Source organism: Dipodomys merriami, unplaced genomic scaffold, assembly GCF_024711535.1.
Source record: "Dipodomys merriami isolate MVZ:Mamm:240054 unplaced genomic scaffold, mDipMer1.0.p SCAF_7, whole genome shotgun sequence".
NCBI lineage: Eukaryota > Metazoa > Chordata > Mammalia > Rodentia > Heteromyidae > Dipodomys > Dipodomys merriami.
This window is the reverse complement of record NW_027206290.1, coordinates 35,631,554-35,642,622: the sequence shown is the minus strand read 5'-3', so window position 1 is coordinate 35,642,622 and position 11,069 is coordinate 35,631,554. Positions and strand designations below refer to the sequence as shown.

General features: G+C 35.9%; 1 protein-coding gene across 1 annotated transcript in view; it reads right to left on the bottom strand.

Annotated features, from left to right (window-relative positions):
• Window positions 1-7,765: 7,765 nt before the first annotated feature.
• Window positions 7,766-11,069, bottom strand: part of Gtf2b (general transcription factor IIB) — a 39,650-nt gene continuing 36,346 nt past the window's right edge. Inside the window, exon 8 of the mRNA XM_070006340.1 lies at window positions 7,766-7,968. The gene's annotated coding sequence lies outside the window, so the exon portion shown is untranslated. The remainder of the gene's footprint in view (window positions 7,969-11,069) is intronic.

The window sequence follows — 11,069 nt, the reverse complement described above, 5'->3', positions numbered from 1 at the left end:
TTAAATAGATTGAAATATATACCTTTGGTTTTACTTATTATTTCCTTCTAAAAATTTACTAGTAATTAAAGTATTTATTAGCTTTATTGTGTTCAAGATCTTTTTATAAAAAAGCAACCTTTTAGCTAGTACTTTTTGGGCTGGGGAAGTGTAAACACATAACAATTCAAAACATTATCTACTGAGAAAAAATGGGGAAATTCATATTTTACTTCTGTATAGTCAATAGCCCTTTCATTCAGTAAATATTTATGGATGGTTCACAATCAATAGACACAGAACAGTACAATTTTTTTAGTCTTATTTAAAAATTGCAAATGAAATATAAAAATTTAAAATATTCCATGTTCTCTCTGTCACACAAATTGAGGCTTTAATGAAATTTTTCTTTTCTTTCCCCATCCTAACCTTGTCAGTAGCTCTCATTGAGATTCCTTATGCCTCTTTATACTTAAACACAGTATATTTTGCTATTTTTCATCCTCAGTCATTCCCTTTTGTTTCTTCCCTCCTCCTCAGTTCTCTAAACAATCTCATAGTTCAGATCATGTCCTGTGTGTGAATATATGTAAGTATGTACATTTGTGTGTACATATATATGTGTATATATATGCAGTTACACACATCAGTATATTTATATCCACAAACATATATGCCCTTTAGGATTTAGCTTTCATAAATGAGTGGAAGCATACAATATTTGGTTTGGCTTGTTCAATATCCAGTTCCATCCACTTTCCTGCAAAAGACTTACATCTCACTGTTCTTTATATCTGAATAATCCTCCACAATATATGTATCATATTTTCTTCCTCCATGCATCAGTTGTTAGGCATCTCAGCTGAACCACAACTTAGCTTTTGTGAACAGAAATACAATAAATAAACATGCTTATGCAGGTATCTTTCTTCTAAGTTGATACTCCTTTGGAAATATGCCCAACAGTGGTCTGACGAGGTCATAAAGTAGGTCTATTTTAGGGTTTTTATAAAAACTTCCATACTAATTTCCATAGTGGTTTATTGCATTTGTTTAGTTAACAATCCCTTCAACGGGGTTTATGGATTTTACACACACACACACACACACACACACACATCCTAGCTAGTGTTTGCTTTTTATTGTTTTCTTGTTGATTGTCATTGTGACTGACTGGAATGAGGTGGAATCTTAGTTTGTTTGCATTTTCTTTGTGGCTGAGAATAAAAAAACATTTCTTCATGTATCTGTTAGCTATTTACCCTTCTAAGAACTGTCTGATCAGTTTGTTTGCCCATTTATTAATTGGATTATTTATCCTTCTGTTGTTTAATTTTTTTAGCTCTTTGTATATTTTGCATTTTAATCCTTTACCTGTTTAGTGACTGGGGAAGATTTTCTTTCATTCTTTGGGTTGTCTGTTGTTTCTGGTTATTTTTCCTTACCATGCAGAAAACTTTTAATTTGATGTAGTCCCATGTGTCAGTTCTTATTTTCTGGGAAATAATTACCTGTGCCTAAATAACTCCCAGAGTTTATTATGTATTTTCCTGTAGTTTGAGTTGTTATTTTTTTTTTTTTTTTGCGGGGGGAGGGGGCGGTCCGGTTGTGGGGCCTGAACTCTGGGCCTGGGCGCTGTCCCTCAGCTCTTCAGCTCAAGGCTAGCACTCTACCACTTGAGCCACAGTACCACTTCCAGCTTTTTTCTTTTTGCTTATGTGGTGCTGAGGAATCTAACCCAGGGCCTCATGCATGCAAGGTAAGTGCTCTACCACTGAGCCACCTTCCCAGCCCTAGTTTGAGTTCTTTAATCCATTTGATGTTCATTTTTGAACAGGGGATAGATATAGGTCTACTTTTAGTCACTTGCATGTAGATATCCAGTTTAACCAGTACCATTATGGAATAGGCTAGCCTTCCTCCATGTATGTGTTTATGTTCTTTGTCAAAAATTTGGTATTTGTAGCTGGATATCAATGGCTTATGCCTAACTCCTCAGAAAGCAGAGACCTGGAGGATCACAATTCAAAGCCACCCAAACAGAAAAGTCTGAGACAATCGATTTCCAGTGAAGAAGCAAAAAGTCATCTGGAGATTAGGTTCAAGTAGCAGAGTGCTAGTTGTGTACAACTAAGCCAAAGCTTGTGGCACTCTATTCAAGCCTCTATACTGGCATACACCCACATACACAAAAAAATTAGATAGTAATAGCTGTGTAGTTTTATTCCTGGGTCTTTTGTTCTCTTCTACTGGTCTTACCTGTTTTTTGTTTAACAGTTTTGTTTATGTTTTTCTATTACCATACTGTTTTTGTTACCTTGGCTCTGTAGTATAATTTGAATAGTGGTATTATAATACCACCAGCATTGCTCTTTTGATTCAGAATTACTTTTGTTATTCGGGGACTTAAATTTTTAGATTTTTTTTTTATTTCTGTGAAGAATGTAACACTAATTTTGGTGGAAATTACATTAAATCTGTATACTTTTTAGTAGTATGGCTACTTTTATATGATACTAATTCTGCCCATCTGTGAGCAAGGGTGAGGGGAGTCTTTCTGTCTTCTGGTATCTTCAGTTTCTTTCTTGAAGGTTTTACAGTTCTCATCGTAGAATTCTTTCACTTCCTTGGTTAAGCTTATACCTAGCTATCATATATTGTTTTGAAGATATTGTGAATGCAGTTGTTTTCCAGATGTCTTTCTCAGACTATATACCACTGTTGGTATATAGAAAAGTTACTTTTGCTGGGGACTGGTGGCTCATGCCTGTACCCTAGCTACTCAGGAGGCTGAGATCTGAGGATTGCGGTTCAAAGCCAGCCTGGACAGGAAAGGCCATGAGACTTTTATCTCCAATAAACTACTCAGAAAACCGGAAGTGGCCTTATGGCTCAAGTGGAAGAGTGTTAGCCTTGAGCTAAAGAGCTGAGGGTCAGCATGCAGGCCTAGAGTTCAAGCCCCATGACCAACCAAAAAAAAAAGAAGAAAGATATTTTTGAGTGTTAATTTTATTTCCTGCTAGGTTGCTGCAGTTTGGGGTAGGATAAGGGTATGATTTGACATCTTTACTATTTGAGTCCCTTTGATTTGTTTTTCTTGCCTTATAGTTCTGGCTAGGAAATTCAATACTATATTGAATAAGAGTAGACACACTTAGTTCATTCCTGCTTTTGGAGGAAATGACTTCTCTTTTTCTGTCATGTATAGCTTTTATTATGATCAGGTGCATTCCTTCTGTATCTAGTTTCTTTAAATGTGCTTATCAAGAAAGGATGCTGAATTTTGCCAAGCTTTCTGCATCAGTTGATAGGATCATGTAAATGTTGTCCTTCATTCTTTTCCTGTGCCTCATGTGATTGACATATGTTGGAACATCCTTGGATCCCTGTGATAAAAGCAACTTGATCAAGGTGTGTGACTTTTTTTGGTGTCAGTCTTCAACTTGAATTCAGAGCTTGGGCGCTGTCTGTCCTTTTTCACTCTGGGCTAGCACTCTGCTACTTGAGCCACGGCTCCACTGTGGGACTTTTGGTTGTTAATTGGAAATAAGTCTCACAGACTTTACTGCCTAGGTTGCCTTCAAGCTGCCATCCCCATATCTCAGCTTTCTGAGTAGTTAGGAATAGAGGTGTGATATACCAGCACTCAGCTGGTATACCTTTTAATATGTTCTTGAATTTGTTTCGCAAACATTTTCTTGAGAATATCTGCATCTTTCTTCACTAAAGAGACTGGTCTACAATTCTCTTTTTGGTGTGTTCTTGGCTGATTTGCGAATACATGTTACACCGACTTTACTGAATGAGTTTGGTACCATTCCTTCCTTTCGTTCCTTTAGGTAGGCACTCAAAAGTTACAAACTTTTCTTGTTAGTACTGTCATTGCTATATCCTTTCTCTTGGGAAATTTTCTGCTATTATCTTTACAGATTATCTATCACTATACTTCCTTCTTCTATATTCATGATTCATAGTTTTTGTCTTTTGACTATATCCCAGGGTTCTTGCAGATTTTGTTTCAGTGCCTTTCACTGATTGATATAATAGTCCCATTTTGTCTCCTATCTTTGATACTCTATACTTGTTCTGTTCTCTTAGCTCAGGTTTCAATTGAGTTTTTAATAAAGCCTATTGAGCTCTTTATTTCCAAGATTTCAATTTTTTCTTCAGGATTTCTGTTATCTTTATTGAATTCTTCATATTATATATTTTATTTCATTCAGCTCTTTGACATCTTTTTCACTTCAGTTACTCATATGGTTGCATTCTCTTTTAATCCATTCAGCTTCTTGTATATTTCATCTTTCATTTTCATTTTTGTCATTTTGGAATTCATTAAAATTTCTCTTTAATTAGTATCTCTTAAATCCTTTATTGTGTATTTGTTAGCTTTTGAGAAAGACATGCTGTCTTGTTTACACATGAGTTTTATGATATTTTACTGGGATTTACATATCTGGAGCCTTCTCTTTAGGTTAAGATTTTAATCTGTTTCCTTTTGGTTTATGACTTTTCAAGAGACTTCTTAAGATTAAGCAGTGGATGGTTTATGATGTATTTTTTGTTACTAGATTGAAGAGTATGGTTCAGTACTCAAAGGCAGCCAGCTACCTTGTATAAGAGCAAACAAAAAACGGTACATTTAGAATATCCCTTCAATGACCACATATATTAAAATTCTGAGTTATAAATTATATAACTAAGTTATGTATAAAATGTTCATGGATCTAACAATAGTTCAAATTTTAAGTTGAACAGTTAAAGGCAATAGAGAACCAGAGAACTGAAAGATACATGAAAAATGAGAAAAATGAGTCCCAAATACATCAAAAAGATAAAATATAAGAAGGAGGTTTAAAAACTTGTAGATTGCCAGGTGCCAGTGGCTCAAGCCTATAATCCTAGCTACTCAGGAGGCTGAGCTCTGAAGATCACAATTCAGAGCAGGCCAGGCAGGAAAGGCTATTGGGACTCTTATCTCTAATTAACCACCAGAAAAATAGAAAAGGAGCTGTGGCTTAAAGTGGTAGAGTACTAGCCTTGATCAACAAAGCTCAGGGACAGCACCCAGGCCCTGAGTTCAAGTCCCACAACTGACAAAAAGATACATAATAGCTACAAGTTTTCCAGAGATTATGAAAAATACGTATAATATTCTCCAAACAATGTGAATTATAAACGAATCTATGCATAAAACCATTTTAATGAAGTGTAGACTACCAAAGAAAAATGTTTGAAACTACCCAGAAGAAGAATCTATACTCACACAAAGAAAGACTTAACACCTGAGTTCTCAACAGCAGCAATGGAGTATGGCCTGCTGCTTGCTGGTAAGCAAATGTAAACCTTGAATTATGAGCTGGGCACTGGTGGCTCACGCCTGTAATCCTAGCTACTCAGGAGGCTGAGATCTGTGGATCACAGTTCATAGCTAGCCAAGGCAGGGAAGTCCGTGAGACTTTTATCTCCAGTAAACCATTAGAAAACTGGAAGTGGTGCTGTGGCTCAAGCAGTAGAGCACTCGCCTTGAGCTGAAGAGCGCAGGGACAGCGCCCAAGCCCATAGTTTAAGCCCCACGACCGATGGAAAAAAAAAAAAAAAACCCTAGAATTACGTTGAAAGTAAAAACTGTGAGAATAAGCAAATACTACTTTTAAAGGAGTATTTATTATCATGAGTGCTACTCTACTATTCTAAAAGATATGCTTTAAGGAGGAAAATAATCTTAGAAGGATGGTAAAAGATATAATAAAGTTTTATGGACAAATGGTAAAACAACTAAGGGAATGATTGGATTTTTTTTCAAGTTAATGCAAACTCTGGATAGAGTAGTAAGGTATAGTGAATCAGAACTAAAGATTTCTGCAGTTATTGTTAGGATGCCAAAACACCAATTAACTTTAGGCTTTAGTTAAAATGGTATTATAAAATGTCAAAGATAATCACCAAACATATAGTTCATGTAAAATCCAACGTATGGGCTGGAGGCATGGCTCAAGTGGTAGAGAACTAGCTGTGAGCAAACAGAGTGAGAATATGAGGCCCTGAGATCAACCTCTGCTATAGATGGAAAAAAAAATCATAAAGTCCAAACTATAAAATGGTACAAATTAATTTAAGTAAACTAATGTAAGTAGAGCAAACCCACAAATTTAAAAGTTTGTCCAATTAGGTTTTATGAACAAAGATTATATCTGAAAAAGACAAAAACAAAGATAATAAATGGAGAGAGACTGGGAAGTGGCTTATTGGTAGAATGCTTGCCTGGCATGCATGAAGCCCTGGGTTCAATTCCTCAGTACCATATAAACAGAAAAAGCCGTAAGTGGCACTGTGGCTCAGGTGGTCAAAAGAAGCCTAAGGACAGTACCCAGACTGGCTAAATAAATAGAGAAATTTAAGGTAAAAAGCATGAGGAAGGGCTGGGCATGTAGCTTGGCAGTAAAATTCTTACCTGGGTTTGGTCCCAAAAACATAGAGGAAAAATTGAGCCATAAATTACAAAAAGTTAAGAGTATAGTTAAATAACATTTTCTAACAATTAAGCAAAAAGGGTTTTATATACAGTGTTATTTGTGTATATGAAAAACTATAAACTGGTCAAAGGAAGAACAGATGCTAGTAATTAATAGCTGGATTTAGTTAAAAAAAAAAAAAAAAAGAACTAAAACAGATACAGCAAAAGTAATACGTCCATGGAACTTAGTAAACCAAATGCCTATTAGCAAAAGGAAGGTTGAAAATGTATCAAAATGTTCAGCTTATGATAGGACAAGGGAATAACTCAAAATCAACAATAAAACAGAAAAGACAGAAGAGTCTATCTTTAAAATGCTAACAAAATAGTCAAAGCTCTGGAAAGGTAATAAAAAAGGCATAAATACTGTTGGAAGTCTTTTTACAAAGAAAACACTGGCTTATGTAGTTTTACAAGCAAATTCTTCCAAACCTTCAAGAGATTATTTGAAGTTTATTAGAAGATTTACAGATAATGGCAAAATATATCTCCAGACTAAGAAATTAGTATAACTTTTTTTAAATGAGGATAGCACACTACTAGCAGATCAGCTTCAGAACTATCTACTAAAGATACTAGCAAACTGCTTATTCCAAGAATGCAGATGTAACATAATATTAGAGGTCTGGAATGTCATTTGCCATATTGGCAGATAGAAGAAGAAATAATAGATTATGGTAGAGCTGATTCCTGACTTTTGAAAAACAGGAGTTTTTTAATCTAACAAAAGGTGATATTAAAACAAAAAAACTAAATCCAATGAAGACCTCCTCTGGAGGAACTTTGGAATTTCTCCCTCTTAAATTACAAGTAGAGTTAAGTTGCTCATTACTGCCTTTTTAATATTAAACTCAGCTACTCAGTGGTGTAAGATTCAAGAAATGGCTATTTGCAGATAATGCTCTTCTTTAGGAAATTTAAAAGTTGAAAGTTTGCTAAGAACAATAGTCTACTCAAGATGCTAAGTATAAAATGACACAGAAGTTGTGTCTATGCACCATCATCAAAAAACTCAGAGACAAGAGACAAAGCTAGCAACAGATGTTCAAGGGTGGGCTCTGGTGGTAGCTAAAGGCTTAATCCTAGCTAATCAGGAGGCTGAGATGTGAGGATTGCAGTTTGAAGCCAGCCTGAGCGAGATAGTCTTTTAGACTCTTATCTCTAACCACCAAAAAGCTGAAAGTGGAGCTGTGGATCAATTAGTAGAGTACCACCCTTAAGCATAAAAGGTCAGGACCAGAACAACAACAACAACAAAACTAAAAGATCTTCAAGACAAGAATAAAAATCTTTTATTGGGAGACAAAGTGTAGAAATATCATTTATGAATGTTGTCAAATTTCCTCAAGTTTCTCTGTGAAGTCTGGGTAACTCCAACCATGAATCCAGTAAATCTTGTAGGTCTTCATCAGCTCAGTCTAGCTTTATGTAGAAGAGCTAAGGATCAACAATAGTTGATCATTAATGAATTCCTGAGGAACAAGAAAGGAGATGAGAAAATTTTACCTACCAGATACCAAGACTTGGTACGCATTTCACATATAACAGAGGGAGCAGAACAGACTTACATGTTTCTGGAAGGTTAATATAAAGTGCTTTAAGAAAATATTTTCTTAATTCAGTAAAGCTCCTACAAAGAGCTTGGATAATTGAAGGAGCTTGGAAAATTCTAAGTCCATGGGGAAATGGGTAAAGAAAGTGAGTATCTGTGCTATACCATGTGTAAAAATTTCAAATAAGTTAAATATGAAATATAAAAAAAACTTAAAACTGATGATATATTTACAGCAGAAGGAAATGTTAACATGCAAGAAAGATGGATAAATTTAGCTATAATAGATCTGGGCTTCTATTTATTCTGAAGACAAGGCATAAGCTGCAAGAATTTCCTTTACAGGTATATAGAGAAAGAATAAAAAATAAATTGGGAAGATCAAATATATCAACACATGTCACATGAACAATAATCATACCCAATCTGTAGAGTAACAAAATCACAGATCAGATACAAATAATCTTGCCCCATTGAATCATTTAACATTTGATTAAAATTTTGAACATATCAAGTGGTAGAGAACAGTGACTTCTGTTAAAGTTCTAGGGGAAAACAATTTCGTATTTTATAACATTTGACCACATGCATATTTTAGTACCCAGTAATTCCATTCAGGTACTATATCACAAGTCACTTGATGCATTCCCCAAGCATCATGAACAAGGACAACCATGGCTCTGTTTGTAAAGCAAACTCAGAACTAAATGCTATTCCTGGGACAAAAGTGGTTTAATAAAATATACTGTTAATATTTTTAATATTTACTAATAAGTGGATGAGATTTGACTAAGTATTGTGAACAACAAAAATGTGTAAGACTAAGCTAATCATAGAAAGCTACATGCAGTGTAATCGTTTTTGAAGCTTAAAACTTTCTTTTGTAAGCAAAGGCCTATTAAAAGAAAATCAGTAGTTATTTGGCAGAAAGGCAGATTGCATTACAGTGGAGTACATTTACTCCATAAAAGTTAGCAGTAGGACTTTTAAGATTTCATTTGGCAATCCTTCCAGCTGAAACCTTCAATAGATGTAAAATAAAAATTACATACTCCAAGATACCTTGGAGTTTTTTTTTTCTGCATTATTTCTTCAGCCCAGCCACAACACATAGGATGAAATGAACATGTACTAAATTTCTGTAGTGATTCAGACTTCACTCAGGTATGTTCCAGATTATATTGTTTCTAGTCTGGCCCTAAAAAAAATGTCAATAAGGGGCTAGGAAGGTAGCTTGGTGGTAGAGTGCTTGCCTTGGATGCATGAGGCTCTGGGTTCGATTTCTCAGCACCATGTAAGCAGAAAAAGCTGTTAGTAGCACTGTGGCTCTAGTGGTAGAGCACTATCCTTGAGCTGAGGAGCTGAGGGACAGCGCCCAGGCCCAGGGTTCAGGCCCCACAACCAAAAAAAGTGTCAATAAATAGGATTCAAGTTTTAAAATTTTATATGAGTTAATATCTAAAATATTTCATGTATATTATGTACTTAGCATCTTACTTCATTGTTAACACAGTGTTAAAAAGTGTATTGCAGTATTTAGTTTTTTTGTGCCAGTTCTAGGGCATGAACTCAGGGCCTGGGCACTCTACTTGAGCTTTTTTGCTCAGGGCCTGGGCACTCAATACTTGAGCCTTTTTGCTCAGTGCTAACACTTTACTACTTGAACCATATCACCACTTCCAGCCTTTTCTGAGTATTTTATTAGATGTAAATCACAGACTTCCCTGCCCAGGCTGGCTTCGAACTGTGATCCTCAGATGTCAGCTTCCTTATTACCTGATTTTTTGAGTGATGTTAATGCCAAGCATACTTACAATCCTAGGCTGAGATCTTGAGGATCAGGGTTTGAAGCCAGCATGGGCTGGCTGGCTTTAGCAAAATATATGGCTCTCGCTGGGCACTCGTGGTCACACTGATAATCCTAGCTATTCAAGAGGCTGACATCTGAGGATGGTGGTTTAGAGCCAGCCAGAGCAGAAAAATCATAACTCATTAACCAGCAAGAAGCAGGAGCTAGAGGTATGGCTCCAGCAAAAAAAGAAAAGCTGCTGGTCTTGAGTTCAAGCCTCAATACAAGCGAGCATGCGCGCACACGTGCACACACATACACACACCAAGGTAGCTCTGAGTTCAAACCCCAATACTACAAAGTAAATAAATAGTAAACGTGTAAGGGAGCAAAGCTATTCACTGTGTGTTAAAGAGAAATCTGTTTCCAGGAATAGGCAGGGCTACCCTTATTCCCTATATGATGTTTGATAAAATAACTAGTAAAGTAACACTTTTTGTGCATATGCGCACACACATGAATGCCAGTACTTGGTTTGAACTCTAGTTTTATTCTTTCACTTGGGCCACACCTGTAGTTCCAGATTTTTGCTAGTTACATAGGGATAAAAGTCTCATGATTTTGTCCAATCTGGTTTCAAATTGTCCTTAGATCTCAGCCTCTTGAGTCACCAGTCTGGGCAGGAAAGTTTTATTTCCAGTTAATCACCAAAAAGCTGAAAGTGGAGTTGTGGATCGTGGTAAAGTGATAGCCTTGAGCAAAAAAGGTGGGAGTACAGTGCCTAGGCCTTGAGCTCAAGCCCCAGGATTGACAAAACAAAACAAAACATTGTTTTCAGGACAATTATAACATTAATTTTATTATACCTGGTATTTGTCAGATGAGGATAAAAGTGGTTTTAAATTTTTCCACTACTGTTGGATCTAAATTTAGCTAATTTATTAATTCACAGTGACCACTGTGTAAATATATATTTTTCCCTTTGTAGCTGCTACACAATATGAGGTATGAATAGCTTTATCCTCCAAACTGATTATCCTCAGCTGTATAAGTTATTGCATTGGGAGACACAAAATGATTTTTTTAAATATTTCTTCTGCATTAACACTATGTGTGTGTGTGTGTGTCAGTCCTGGAGTTTAAACTCGGGGCCTGGGTGCTGTTCCTTAGCCTTTTCTACTTAAGTCTGGTGCTCTACAACTAGTTCCAGTTCTTAGGTGACTTGAATGAGA